Genomic DNA, 14196 nt, shown 5'->3' on the forward strand with positions numbered 1-14196 from the left:
CGCGATGTTAACAGTAAACGTTGTCTTATAGGTTACAATACACTAAATGAACGCTTCATGTAGGGCTGTACTCTCTAAAAAAATATCATAGTTGACAGGAAGGCATGTTTTACACTTTTTACCATTATTCAGGTGTTATCTTGCGGAGATAATGGTAGGGCATGAATAGGTGTTCACTACTGAATCCCTGAAATATGATACACTTGAAGACTATAGTAAACCATTGCACTAGAAAAGGTTACATTCCACTAAGAAACGGCCGAAAAAAAAAGTTGCAAAAACAGTCGATTTTGATTTGTGTCAAGTTCTTTCTTGCATTGTACATGACATATCTTTTTTATTGCATAAATCGATTCCGCTTAGAATGGCCTTTAAGAAAAGGTATGGTTATGGGGGTCTCTATGTGCAAAATGTTGCATTTATTTTCGCTCAAAGTTGTCGCTTTTACATTGAATTATATAGGGAAACTATTTGGTGTATTATGACCTAAACGCAAAACCAGGCCTAGTCACAAAGAAGCTGTATTTACAGAAAATCATCATTTTTTTAGTGAGATATGATGCGTTTTGGCAAATTTCACGGAATAAATGCGTTTGTTTCACGAATTTAAGGAGCATCGTGAGTTTTTAAGAAAAAAATACGTTTTCAGAGGAAAATAAGAAAAAAAATGTACAAAAACTCGTCTTGAGCATCTCAAATCGCAACAATTTGTGCTGAAAGAGCTCATGAACACGTTTTAATAGTTGTTTACTTCTTTTTCTACAAAGCTTGTAACAATATTCCAGTATTTTGACCGATTGTAATTATTTAGGGTAATCGTTTTACGCCTGAACGCCCGTTATAAATCAAAGCTCCGAACGCGAAAGCCACATGGCTTATCAGGCGTTATAATAAAATGCATTTTCAAGCATTTCTACGTGAAAGATCGGTCTGAAAATTGGCACGCACATAGAAAATAGGTTTATAAGTATCGAGAAGTGCTTATTTTTCGCGATGTTAACAGTAAACGTTGTCTTATAGGTTACAATACACTAAATGAACGCTTCATGTAGGGCTGTACTCTCTAAAAAAATATCATAGTTGACAGGAAGGCATGTTTTACACTTTTTACCATTATTCAGGTGTTATCTTGCGGAGATAATGGTAGGGCATGAATAGGTGTTCACTACTGAATCCCTGAAATATGATACACTTGAAGACTATAGTAAACCATTGCACTAGAAAAGGTTACATTCCACTAAGAAACGGCCGAAAAAAAAAGTTGCAAAAACAGTCGATTTTGATTTGTGTCAAGTTCTTTCTTGCATTGTACATGACATATCTTTTTTATTGCATAAATCGATTCCGCTTAGAATGGCCTTTAAGAAAAGGTATGGTTATGGGGGTCTCTATGTGCAAAATGTTGCATTTATTTTCGCTCAAAGTTGTCGCTTTTACATTGAATTATATAGGGAAACTATTTGGTGTATTATGACCTAAACGCAAAACCAGGCCTAGTCACAAAGAAGCTGTATTTACAGAAAATCATCATTTTTTTAGTGAGATATGATGCGTTTTGGCAAATTTCACGGAATAAATGCGTTTGTTTCACGAATTTAAGGAGCATCGTGAGTTTTTAAGAAAAAAATACGTTTTCAGAGGAAAATAAGAAAAAAAATGTACAAAAACTCGTCTTGAGCATCTCAAATCGCAACAATTTGTGCTGAAAGAGCTCATGAACACGTTTTAATAGTTGTTTACTTCTTTTTCTACAAAGCTTGTAACAATATTCCAGTATTTTGACCGATTGTAATTATTTAGGGTAATCGTTTTACGCCTGAACGCCCGTTATAAATCAAAGCTCCGAACGCGAAAGCCACATGGCTTATCAGGCGTTATAATAAAATGCATTTTCAAGCATTTCTACGTGAAAGATCGGTCTGAAAATTGGCACGCACATAGAAAATAGGTTTATAAGTATCGAGAAGTGCTTATTTTTCGCGATGTTAACAGTAAACGTTGTCTAAACGCAAAACCAGGCCTAGTCACAAAGAAGCTGTATTTACAGAAAATCATCATTTTTTTAGTGAGATATGATGCGTTTTGGCAAATTTCACGGAATAAATGCGTTTGTTTCACGAATTTAAGGAGCATCGTGAGTTTTTAAGAAAAAAATACGTTTTCAGAGGAAAATAAGAAAAAAAATGTACAAAAACTCGTCTTGAGCATCTCAAATCGCAACAATTTGTGCTGAAAGAGCTCATGAACACGTTTTAATAGTTGTTTACTTCTTTTTCTACAAAGCTTGTAACAATATTCCAGTATTTTGACCGATTGTAATTATTTAGGGTAATCGTTTTACGCCTGAACGCCCGTTATAAATCAAAGCTCCGAACGCGAAAGCCACATGGCTTATCAGGCGTTATAATAAAATGCATTTTCAAGCATTTCTACGTGAAAGATCGGTCTGAAAATTGGCACTGCACATAGAAAATAGGTTTATAAGTATCGAGAAGTGCTTATTTTTCGCGATGTTAACAGTAAACGTTGTCTTATAGGTTACAATACACTAAATGAACGCTTCATGTAGGGCTGTACTCTCTAAAAAAATATCATAGTTGACAGGAAGGCATGTTTTACACTTTTTACCATTATTCAGGTGTTATCTTGCGGAGATAATGGTAGGGCATGAATAGGTGTTCACTACTGAATCCCTGAAATATGATACACTTGAAGACTATAGTAAACCATTGCACTAGAAAAGGTTACATTCCACTAAGAAACGGCCGAAAAAAAAAGTTGCAAAAACAGTCGATTTTGATTTGTGTCAAGTTCTTTCTTGCATTGTACATGACATATCTTTTTTATTGCATAAATCGATTCCGCTTAGAATGGCCTTTAAGAAAAGGTATGGTTATGGGGGTCTCTATGTGCAAAATGTTGCATTTATTTTCGCTCAAAGTTGTCGCTTTTACATTGAATTATATAGGGAAACTATTTGGTGTATTATGACCTAAACGCAAAACCAGGCCTAGTCACAAAGAAGCTGTATTTACAGAAAATCATCATTTTTTAGTGAGATATGATGCGTTTTGGCAAATTTCACGGAATAAATGCGTTTGTTTCACGAATTTAAGGAGCATCGTGAGTTTTTAAGAAAAAAATACGTTTTCAGAGGAAAATAAGAAAAAAAATGTACAAAAACTCGTCTTGAGCATCTCAAATCGCAACAATTTGTGCTGAAAGAGCTCATGAACACGTTTTAATAGTTGTTTACTTCTTTTTCTACAAAGCTTGTAACAATATTCCAGTATTTTGACCGATTGTAATTATTTAGGGTAATCGTTTTACGCCTGAACGCCCGTTATAAATCAAAGCTCCGAACGCGAAAGCCACATGGCTTATCAGGCGTTATAATAAAATGCATTTTCAAGCATTTCTACGTGAAAGATCGGTCTGAAAATTGGCACGCACATAGAAAATAGGTTTATAAGTATCGAGAAGTGCTTATTTTTCGCGATGTTAACAGTAAACGTTGTCTAAACGCAAAACCAGGCCTAGTCACAAAGAAGCTGTATTTACAGAAAATCATCATTTTTTTAGTGAGATATGATGCGTTTTGGCAAATTTCACGGAATAAATGCGTTTGTTTCACGAATTTAAGGAGCATCGTGAGTTTTTAAGAAAAAAATACGTTTTCAGAGGAAAATAAGAAAAAAAATGTACAAAAACTCGTCTTGAGCATCTCAAATCGCAACAATTTGTGCTGAAAGAGCTCATGAACACGTTTTAATAGTTGTTTACTTCTTTTTCTACAAAGCTTGTAACAATATTCCAGTATTTTGACCGATTGTAATTATTTAGGGTAATCGTTTTACGCCTGAACGCCCGTTATAAATCAAAGCTCCGAACGCGAAAGCCACATGGCTTATCAGGCGTTATAATAAAATGCATTTTCAAGCATTTCTACGTGAAAGATCGGTCTGAAAATTGGCACGCACATAGAAAATAGGTTTATAAGTATCGAGAAGTGCTTATTTTTCGCGATGTTAACAGTAAACGTTGTCTTATAGGTTACAATACACTAAATGAACGCTTCATGTAGGGCTGTACTCTCTAAAAAAATATCATAGTTGACAGGAAGGCATGTTTTACACTTTTTACCATTATTCAGGTGTTATCTTGCGGAGATAATGGTAGGGCATGAATAGGTGTTCACTACTGAATCCCTGAAATATGATACACTTGAAGACTATAGTAAACCATTGCACTAGAAAAGGTTACATTCCACTAAGAAACGGCCGAAAAAAAAAGTTGCAAAAACAGTCGATTTTGATTTGTGTCAAGTTCTTTCTTGCATTGTACATGACATATCTTTTTTATTGCATAAATCGATTCCGCTTAGAATGGCCTTTAAGAAAAGGTATGGTTATGGGGGTCTCTATGTGCAAAATGTTGCATTTATTTTCGCTCAAAGTTGTCGCTTTTACATTGAATTATATAGGGAAACTATTTGGTGTATTATGACCTAAACGCAAAACCAGGCCTAGTCACAAAGAAGCTGTATTTACAGAAAATCATCATTTTTTTAGTGAGATATGATGCGTTTTGGCAAATTTCACGGAATAAATGCGTTTGTTTCACGAATTTAAGGAGCATCGTGAGTTTTTAAGAAAAAAATACGTTTTCAGAGGAAAATAAGAAAAAAAATGTACAAAAACTCGTCTTGAGCATCTCAAATCGCAACAATTTGTGCTGAAAGAGCTCATGAACACGTTTTAATAGTTGTTTACTTCTTTTTCTACAAAGCTTGTAACAATATTCCAGTATTTTGACCGATTGTAATTATTTAGGGTAATCGTTTTACGCCTGAACGCCCGTTATAAATCAAAGCTCCGAACGCGAAAGCCACATGGCTTATCAGGCGTTATAATAAAATGCATTTTCAAGCATTTCTACGTGAAAGATCGGTCTGAAAATTGGCACGCACATAGAAAATAGGTTTATAAGTATCGAGAAGTGCTTATTTTTCGCGATGTTAACAGTAAACGTTGTCTAAACGCAAAACCAGGCCTAGTCACAAAGAAGCTGTATTTACAGAAAATCATCATTTTTTTAGTGAGATATGATGCGTTTTGGCAAATTTCACGGAATAAATGCGTTTGTTTCACGAATTTAAGGAGCATCGTGAGTTTTTAAGAAAAAAATACGTTTTCAGAGGAAAATAAGAAAAAAAATGTACAAAAACTCGTCTTGAGCATCTCAAATCGCAACAATTTGTGCTGAAAGAGCTCATGAACACGTTTTAATAGTTGTTTACTTCTTTTTCTACAAAGCTTGTAACAATATTCCAGTATTTTGACCGATTGTAATTATTTAGGGTAATCGTTTTACGCCTGAACGCCCGTTATAAATCAAAGCTCCGAACGCGAAAGCCACATGGCTTATCAGGCGTTATAATAAAATGCATTTTCAAGCATTTCTACGTGAAAGATCGGTCTGAAAATTGGCACTGCACATAGAAAATAGGTTTATAAGTATCGAGAAGTGCTTATTTTTCGCGATGTTAACAGTAAACGTTGTCTTATAGGTTACAATACACTAAATGAACGCTTCATGTAGGGCTTGTACTCTCTAAAAAAATATCATAGTTGACAGGAAGGCATGTTTTACACTTTTTACCATTATTCAGGTGTTATCTTGCGGAGATAATGGTAGGGCATGAATAGGTGTTCACTACTGAATCCCTGAAATATGATACACTTGAAGACTATAGTAAACCATTGCACTAGAAAAGGTTACATTCCACTAAGAAACGGCCGAAAAAAAAAAGTTGCAAAAACAGTCGATTTTGATTTGTGTCAAGTTCTTTCTTGCATTGTACATGACATATCTTTTTTATTGCATAAATCGATTCCGCTTAGAATGGCCTTTAAGAAAAGGTATGGTTATGGGGGTCTCTATGTGCAAAATGTTGCATTTATTTTCGCTCAAAGTTGTCGCTTTTACATTGAATTATATAGGGAAACTATTTGGTGTATTATGACCTAAACGCAAAACCAGGCCTAGTCACAAAGAAGCTGTATTTACAGAAAATCATCATTTTTTTAGTGAGATATGATGCGTTTTGGCAAATTTCACGGAATAAATGCGTTTGTTTCACGAATTTAAGGAGCATCGTGAGTTTTAAGAAAAAAAATACGTTTTCAGAGGAAAATAAGAAAAAAAATGTACAAAAACTCGTCTTGAGCATCTCAAATCGCAACAATTTGTGCTGAAAGAGCTCATGAACACGTTTTAATAGTTGTTTACTTCTTTTTCTACAAAGCTTGTAACAATATTCCAGTATTTTGACCGATTGTAATTATTTAGGGTAATCGTTTTACGCCTGAACGCCCGTTATAAATCAAAGCTCCGAACGCGAAAGCCACATGGCTTATCAGGCGTTATAATAAAATGCATTTTCAAGCATTTCTACGTGAAAGATCGGTCTGAAAATTGGCACGCACATAGAAAATAGGTTTATAAGTATCGAGAAGTGCTTATTTTTCGCGATGTTAACAGTAAACGTTGTCTTATAGGTTACAATACACTAAATGAACGCTTCATGTAGGGCTGTGTACTCTCTAAAAAAATATCATAGTTGACAGGAAGGCATGTTTTACACTTTTTACCATTATTCAGGTGTTATCTTGCGGAGATAATGGTAGGGCATGAATAGGTGTTCACTACTGAATCCCTGAAATATGATACACTTGAAGACTATAGTAAACCATTGCACTAGAAAAGGTTACATTCCACTAAGAAACGGCCGAAAAAAAAAGTTGCAAAAACAGTCGATTTTGATTTGTGTCAAGTTCTTTCTTGCATTGTACATGACATATCTTTTTTATTGCATAAATCGATTCCGCTTAGAATGGCCTTTAAGAAAAGGTATGGTTATGGGGGTCTCTATGTGCAAAATGTTGCATTTATTTTCGCTCAAAGTTGTCGCTTTTACATTGAATTATATAGGGAAACTATTTGGTGTATTATGACCTAAACGCAAAACCAGGCCTAGTCACAAAGAAGCTGTATTTACAGAAAATCATCATTTTTTTAGTGAGATATGATGCGTTTTGGCAAATTTCACGGAATAAATGCGTTTGTTTCACGAATTTAAGGAGCATCGTGAGTTTTTAAGAAAAAAATACGTTTTCAGAGGAAAATAAGAAAAAAAATGTACAAAAACTCGTCTTGAGCATCTCAAATCGCAACAATTTGTGCTGAAAGAGCTCATGAACACGTTTTAATAGTTGTTTACTTCTTTTTCTACAAAGCTTGTAACAATATTCCAGTATTTTGACCGATTGTAATTATTTAGGGTAATCGTTTTACGCCTGAACGCCCGTTATAAATCAAAGCTCCGAACGCGAAAGCCACATGGCTTATCAGGCGTTATAATAAAATGCATTTTCAAGCATTTCTACGTGAAAGATCGGTCTGAAAATTGGCACGCACATAGAAAATAGGTTTATAAGTATCGAGAAGTGCTTATTTTTCGCGATGTTAACAGTAAACGTTGTCTAAACGCAAAACCAGGCCTAGTCACAAAGAAGCTGTATTTACAGAAAATCATCATTTTTTTAGTGAGATATGATGCGTTTTGGCAAATTTCACGGAATAAATGCGTTTGTTTCACGAATTTAAGGAGCATCGTGAGTTTTTAAGAAAAAAATACGTTTTCAGAGGAAAATAAGAAAAAAAATGTACAAAAACTCGTCTTGAGCATCTCAAATCGCAACAATTTGTGCTGAAAGAGCTCATGAACACGTTTTAATAGTTGTTTACTTCTTTTTCTACAAAGCTTGTAACAATATTCCAGTATTTTGACCGATTGTAATTATTTAGGGTAATCGTTTTACGCCTGAACGCCCGTTATAAATCAAAGCTCCGAACGCGAAAGCCACATGGCTTATCAGGCGTTATAATAAAATGCATTTTCAAGCATTTCTACGTGAAAGATCGGTCTGAAAATTGGCACGCACATAGAAAATAGGTTTATAAGTATCGAGAAGTGCTTATTTTTCGCGATGTTAACAGTAAACGTTGTCTTATAGGTTACAATACACTAAATGAACGCTTCATGTAGGGCTGTACTCTCTAAAAAAATATCATAGTTGACAGGAAGGCATGTTTTACACTTTTTACCATTATTCAGGTGTTATCTTGCGGAGATAATGGTAGGGCATGAATAGGTGTTCACTACTGAATCCCTGAAATATGATACACTTGAAGACTATAGTAAACCATTGCACTAGAAAAGGTTACATTCCACTAAGAAACGGCCGAAAAAAAAAGTTGCAAAAACAGTCGATTTTGATTTGTGTCAAGTTCTTTCTTGCATTGTACATGACATATCTTTTTTATTGCATAAATCGATTCCGCTTAGAATGGCCTTTAAGAAAAGGTATGGTTATGGGGGTCTCTATGTGCAAAATGTTGCATTTATTTTCGCTCAAAGTTGTCGCTTTTACATTGAATTATATAGGGAAACTATTTGGTGTATTATGACCTAAACGCAAAACCAGGCCTAGTCACAAAGAAGCTGTATTTACAGAAAATCATCATTTTTTTAGTGAGATATGATGCGTTTTGGCAAATTTCACGGAATAAATGCGTTTGTTTCACGAATTTAAGGAGCATCGTGAGTTTTTAAGAAAAAAATACGTTTTCAGAGGAAAATAAGAAAAAAAATGTACAAAAACTCGTCTTGAGCATCTCAAATCGCAACAATTTGTGCTGAAAGAGCTCATGAACACGTTTTAATAGTTGTTTACTTCTTTTTCTACAAAGCTTGTAACAATATTCCAGTATTTTGACCGATTGTAATTATTTAGGGTAATCGTTTTACGCCTGAACGCCCGTTATAAATCAAAGCTCCGAACGCGAAAGCCACATGGCTTATCAGGCGTTATAATAAAATGCATTTTCAAGCATTTCTACGTGAAAGATCGGTCTGAAAATTGGCACGCACATAGAAAATAGGTTTATAAGTATCGAGAAGTGCTTATTTTTCGCGATGTTAACAGTAAACGTTGTCTAAACGCAAAACCAGGCCTAGTCACAAAGAAGCTGTATTTACAGAAAATCATCATTTTTTTAGTGAGATATGATGCGTTTTGGCAAATTTCACGGAATAAATGCGTTTGTTTCACGAATTTAAGGAGCATCGTGAGTTTTTAAGAAAAAAATACGTTTTCAGAGGAAAATAAGAAAAAAAATGTACAAAAACTCGTCTTGAGCATCTCAAATCGCAACAATTTGTGCTGAAAGAGCTCATGAACACGTTTTAATAGTTGTTTACTTCTTTTTCTACAAAGCTTGTAACAATATTCCAGTATTTTGACCGATTGTAATTATTTAGGGTAATCGTTTTACGCCTGAACGCCCGTTATAAATCAAAGCTCCGAACGCGAAAGCCACATGGCTTATCAGGCGTTATAATAAAATGCATTTTCAAGCATTTCTACGTGAAAGATCGGTCTGAAAATTGGCACGCACATAGAAAATAGGTTTATAAGTATCGAGAAGTGCTTATTTTTCGCGATGTTAACAGTAAACGTTGTCTTATAGGTTACAATACACTAAATGAACGCTTCATGTAGGGCTGTACTCTCTAAAAAATATCATAGTTGACAGGAAGGCATGTTTTACACTTTTTACCATTATTCAGGTGTTATCTTGCGGAGATAATGGTAGGGCATGAATAGGTGTTCACTACTGAATCCCTGAAATATGATACACTTGAAGACTATAGTAAACCATTGCACTAGAAAAGGTTACATTCCACTAAGAAACGGCCGAAAAAAAAAGTTGCAAAAACAGTCGATTTTGATTTGTGTCAAGTTCTTTCTTGCATTGTACATGACATATCTTTTTTATTGCATAAATCGATTCCGCTTAGAATGGCCTTTAAGAAAAGGTATGGTTATGGGGGTCTCTATGTGCAAAATGTTGCATTTATTTTCGCTCAAAGTTGTCGCTTTTACATTGAATTATATAGGGAAACTATTTGGTGTATTATGACCTAAACGCAAAACCAGGCCTAGTCACAAAGAAGCTGTATTTACAGAAAATCATCATTTTTTTAGTGAGATATGATGCGTTTTGGCAAATTTCACGGAATAAATGCGTTTGTTTCACGAATTTAAGGAGCATCGTGAGTTTTTAAGAAAAAAAATACGTTTTCAGAGGAAAATAAGAAAAAAAATGTACAAAAACTCGTCTTGAGCATCTCAAATCGCAACAATTTGTGCTGAAAGAGCTCATGAACACGTTTTAATAGTTGTTTACTTCTTTTTCTACAAAGCTTGTAACAATATTCCAGTATTTTGACCGATTGTAATTATTTAGGGTAATCGTTTTACGCCTGAACGCCCGTTATAAATCAAAGCTCCGAACGCGAAAGCCACATGGCTTATCAGGCGTTATAATAAAATGCATTTTCAAGCATTTCTACGTGAAAGATCGGTCTGAAAATTGGCACGCACATAGAAAATAGGTTTATAAGTATCGAGAAGTGCTTATTTTTCGCGATGTTAACAGTAAACGTTGTCTAAACGCAAAACCAGGCCTAGTCACAAAGAAGCTGTATTTACAGAAAATCATCATTTTTTTAGTGAGATATGATGCGTTTTGGCAAATTTCACGGAAATAAATGCGTTTGTTTCACGAATTTAAGGAGCATCGTGAGTTTTTAAGAAAAAAATACGTTTTCAGAGGAAAATAAGAAAAAAAATGTACAAAAACTCGTCTTGAGCATCTCAAATCGCAACAATTTGTGCTGAAAGAGCTCATGAACACGTTTTAATAGTTGTTTACTTCTTTTTCTACAAAGCTTGTAACAATATTCCAGTATTTTGACCGATTGTAATTATTTAGGGTAATCGTTTTACGCCTGAACGCCCGTTATAAATCAAAGCTCCGAACGCGAAAGCCACATGGCTTATCAGGCGTTATAATAAAATGCATTTTCAAGCATTTCTACGTGAAAGATCGGTCTGAAAATTGGCACGCACATAGAAAATAGGTTTATAAGTATCGAGAAGTGCTTATTTTTCGCGATGTTAACAGTAAACGTTGTCTTATAGGTTACAATACACTAAATGAACGCTTCATGTAGGGCTTGTACTCTCTAAAAAAATATCATAGTTGACAGGAAGGCATGTTTTACACTTTTTACCATTATTCAGGTGTTATCTTGCGGAGATAATGGTAGGGCATGAATAGGTGTTCACTACTGAATCCCTGAAATATGATACACTTGAAGACTATAGTAAACCATTGCACTAGAAAAGGTTACATTCCACTAAGAAACGGCCGAAAAAAAAAGTTGCAAAAACAGTCGATTTTGATTTGTGTCAAGTTCTTTCTTGCATTGTACATGACATATCTTTTTTATTGCATAAATCGATTCCGCTTAGAATGGCCTTTAAGAAAAGGTATGGTTATGGGGGTCTCTATGTGCAAAATGTTGCATTTATTTTCGCTCAAAGTTGTCGCTTTTACATTGAATTATATAGGGAAACTATTTGGTGTATTATGACCTAAACGCAAAACCAGGCCTAGTCACAAAGAAGCTGTATTTACAGAAAATCATCATTTTTTTAGTGAGATATGATGCGTTTTGGCAAATTTCACGGAATAAATGCGTTTGTTTCACGAATTTAAGGAGCATCGTGAGTTTTTAAGAAAAAAAATACGTTTTCAGAGGAAAATAAGAAAAAAAATGTACAAAAACTCGTCTTGAGCATCTCAAATCGCAACAATTTGTGCTGAAAGAGCTCATGAACACGTTTTAATAGTTGTTTACTTCTTTTTCTACAAAGCTTGTAACAATATTCCAGTATTTTGACCGATTGTAATTATTTAGGGTAATCGTTTTACGCCTGAACGCCCGTTATAAATCAAAGCTCCGAACGCGAAAGCCACATGGCTTATCAGGCGTTATAATAAAATGCATTTTCAAGCATTTCTACGTGAAAGATCGGTCTGAAAATTGGCACGCACATAGAAAATAGGTTTATAAGTATCGAGAAGTGCTTATTTTTCGCGATGTTAACAGTAAACGTTGTCTAAACGCAAAACCAGGCCTAGTCACAAAGAAGCTGTATTTACAGAAAATCATCATTTTTTTAGTGAGATATGATGCGTTTTGGCAAATTTCACGGAATAAATGCGTTTGTTTCACGAATTTAAGGAGCATCGTGAGTTTTTAAGAAAAAAATACGTTTTTCAGAGGAAAATAAGAAAAAAAATGTACAAAAACTCGTCTTGAGCATCTCAAATCGCAACAATTTGTGCTGAAAGAGCTCATGAACACGTTTTTAATAGTTGTTTACTTCTTTTTCTACAAAGCTTTGTAACAATATTCCAGTATTTTGACCGATTGTAATTATTTAGGGTAATCGTTTTACGCCTGAACGCCCGTTATAAATCAAAGCTCCGAACGCGAAAGCCACATGGCTTATCAGGCGTTATAATAAAATGCATTTTCAAGCATTTCTACGTGAAAGATCGGTCTGAAAATTGGCACGCACATAGAAAATAGGTTTATAAGTATCGAGAAGTGCTTATTTTTCGCGATGTTAACAGTAAACGTTGTCTTATAGGTTACAATACACTAAATGAACGCTTCATGTAGGGCTTGTACTCTCTAAAAAATATCATAGTTGACAGGAAGGCATGTTTTTACACTTTTTACCATTATTCAGGTGTTATCTTGCGGAGATAATGGTAGGGCATGAATAGGTGTTCACTACTGAATCCCTGAAATATGATACACTTGAAGACTATAGTAAACCATTGCACTAGAAAAGGTTACATTCCACTAAGAAACGGCCGAAAAAAAAAGTTGCAAAAACAGTCGATTTTGATTTGTGTCAAGTTCTTTCTGCATTGTACATGACATATCTTTTTTATTGCATAAATCGATTCCGCTTAGAATGGCCTTTAAGAAAAGGTATGGTTATGGGGGTCTCTATGTGCAAAATGTTGCATTTATTTTCGCTCAAAGTTGTCGCTTTTACATTGAATTATATAGGGAAACTATTTGGTGTATTATGACCTAAACGCAAAACCAGGCCTAGTCACAAAGAAGCTTGTATTTACAGAAAATCATTCAATTTTTTTAGTGAGATATGATGCGTTTGGCAAATTTCACGGAAATAAATGCGTTTGTTTCACGAATTTAAGGAGCATCGTGAGTTTTTAAGAAAAAAAAATACGTTTTCAGAGGAAAATAAGAAAAAAAAATGTACAAAAACCTCGTCCTTGAGCATCTCAAATCGCAACAATTTGTGCTGAAAGAGCTCATGAACACGTTTTAATAGTTGTTTACTTCTTTTTCTACAAAGCTTTGTAACAATATTCCAGTATTTTGACCGATTGTAATTATTTAGGGTAATCGTTTTACGCCTGAACGCCCGTTATAAATCAAAGCTCCGAACGCGAAAGCCACATGGCTTATCAGGCGTTATAATAAAATGCATTTTCAAGCATTTCTACGTGAAAGATCGGTCTGAAAATTGGCACGCACATAGAAAATAGGTTTATAAGTATCGAGAGAGTGCTTATTTTTCGCGATGTTAACAGTAAACGTTTGTCTAAACGCAAACCAGGCCTAGTCACAAAGAAGCTGTATTTACAGAAAATCATCATTTTTTAGTGAGATATGATGCGTTTTGGCAAATTTCACGGAATAAATGCGTTTGTTTCACGAATTAAGGAGCATCGTGATGTTTAAGGAAAAAAAAAATACGTTTTCAGAGGAAAATAAGAAAAAAAATGTACAAAACCTCGTCTTGAGCATCTCAAATCGCAACAAGTTGTGCTGAAAGAGCGACATGAACACGTTTTAATAGTTGTTTTACTTCTTTTTCTACAAAGCTTGTAACAATTTCCAGTATTTTGACCGATTGTAATTATTTAGGGTAATCGTTTTACGCTGAACGCCCGTTTTATAAATCAAAGCTCCGAACGCGAAAAGCCACATGGCTTATCAGGCGTATAATACAATGCATTTTCAAGCATTTCTACGTGAAAGATCGGTCTGAAAATTGGCACGCACATAGAAAATAGGTTATAAGTATCGAGAAGTGCTTATTTTTCGCGATGTTAACACAGTAAACGTTGCTTATAGGTTACAATACCCAAATGAACGCTTCATGTAGGGCT

The sequence above is a fragment of the Dreissena polymorpha genome, chromosome 3, assembly GCF_020536995.1.
Source record: "Dreissena polymorpha isolate Duluth1 chromosome 3, UMN_Dpol_1.0, whole genome shotgun sequence".
NCBI classification, from domain to species: domain Eukaryota; kingdom Metazoa; phylum Mollusca; class Bivalvia; order Myida; family Dreissenidae; genus Dreissena; species Dreissena polymorpha.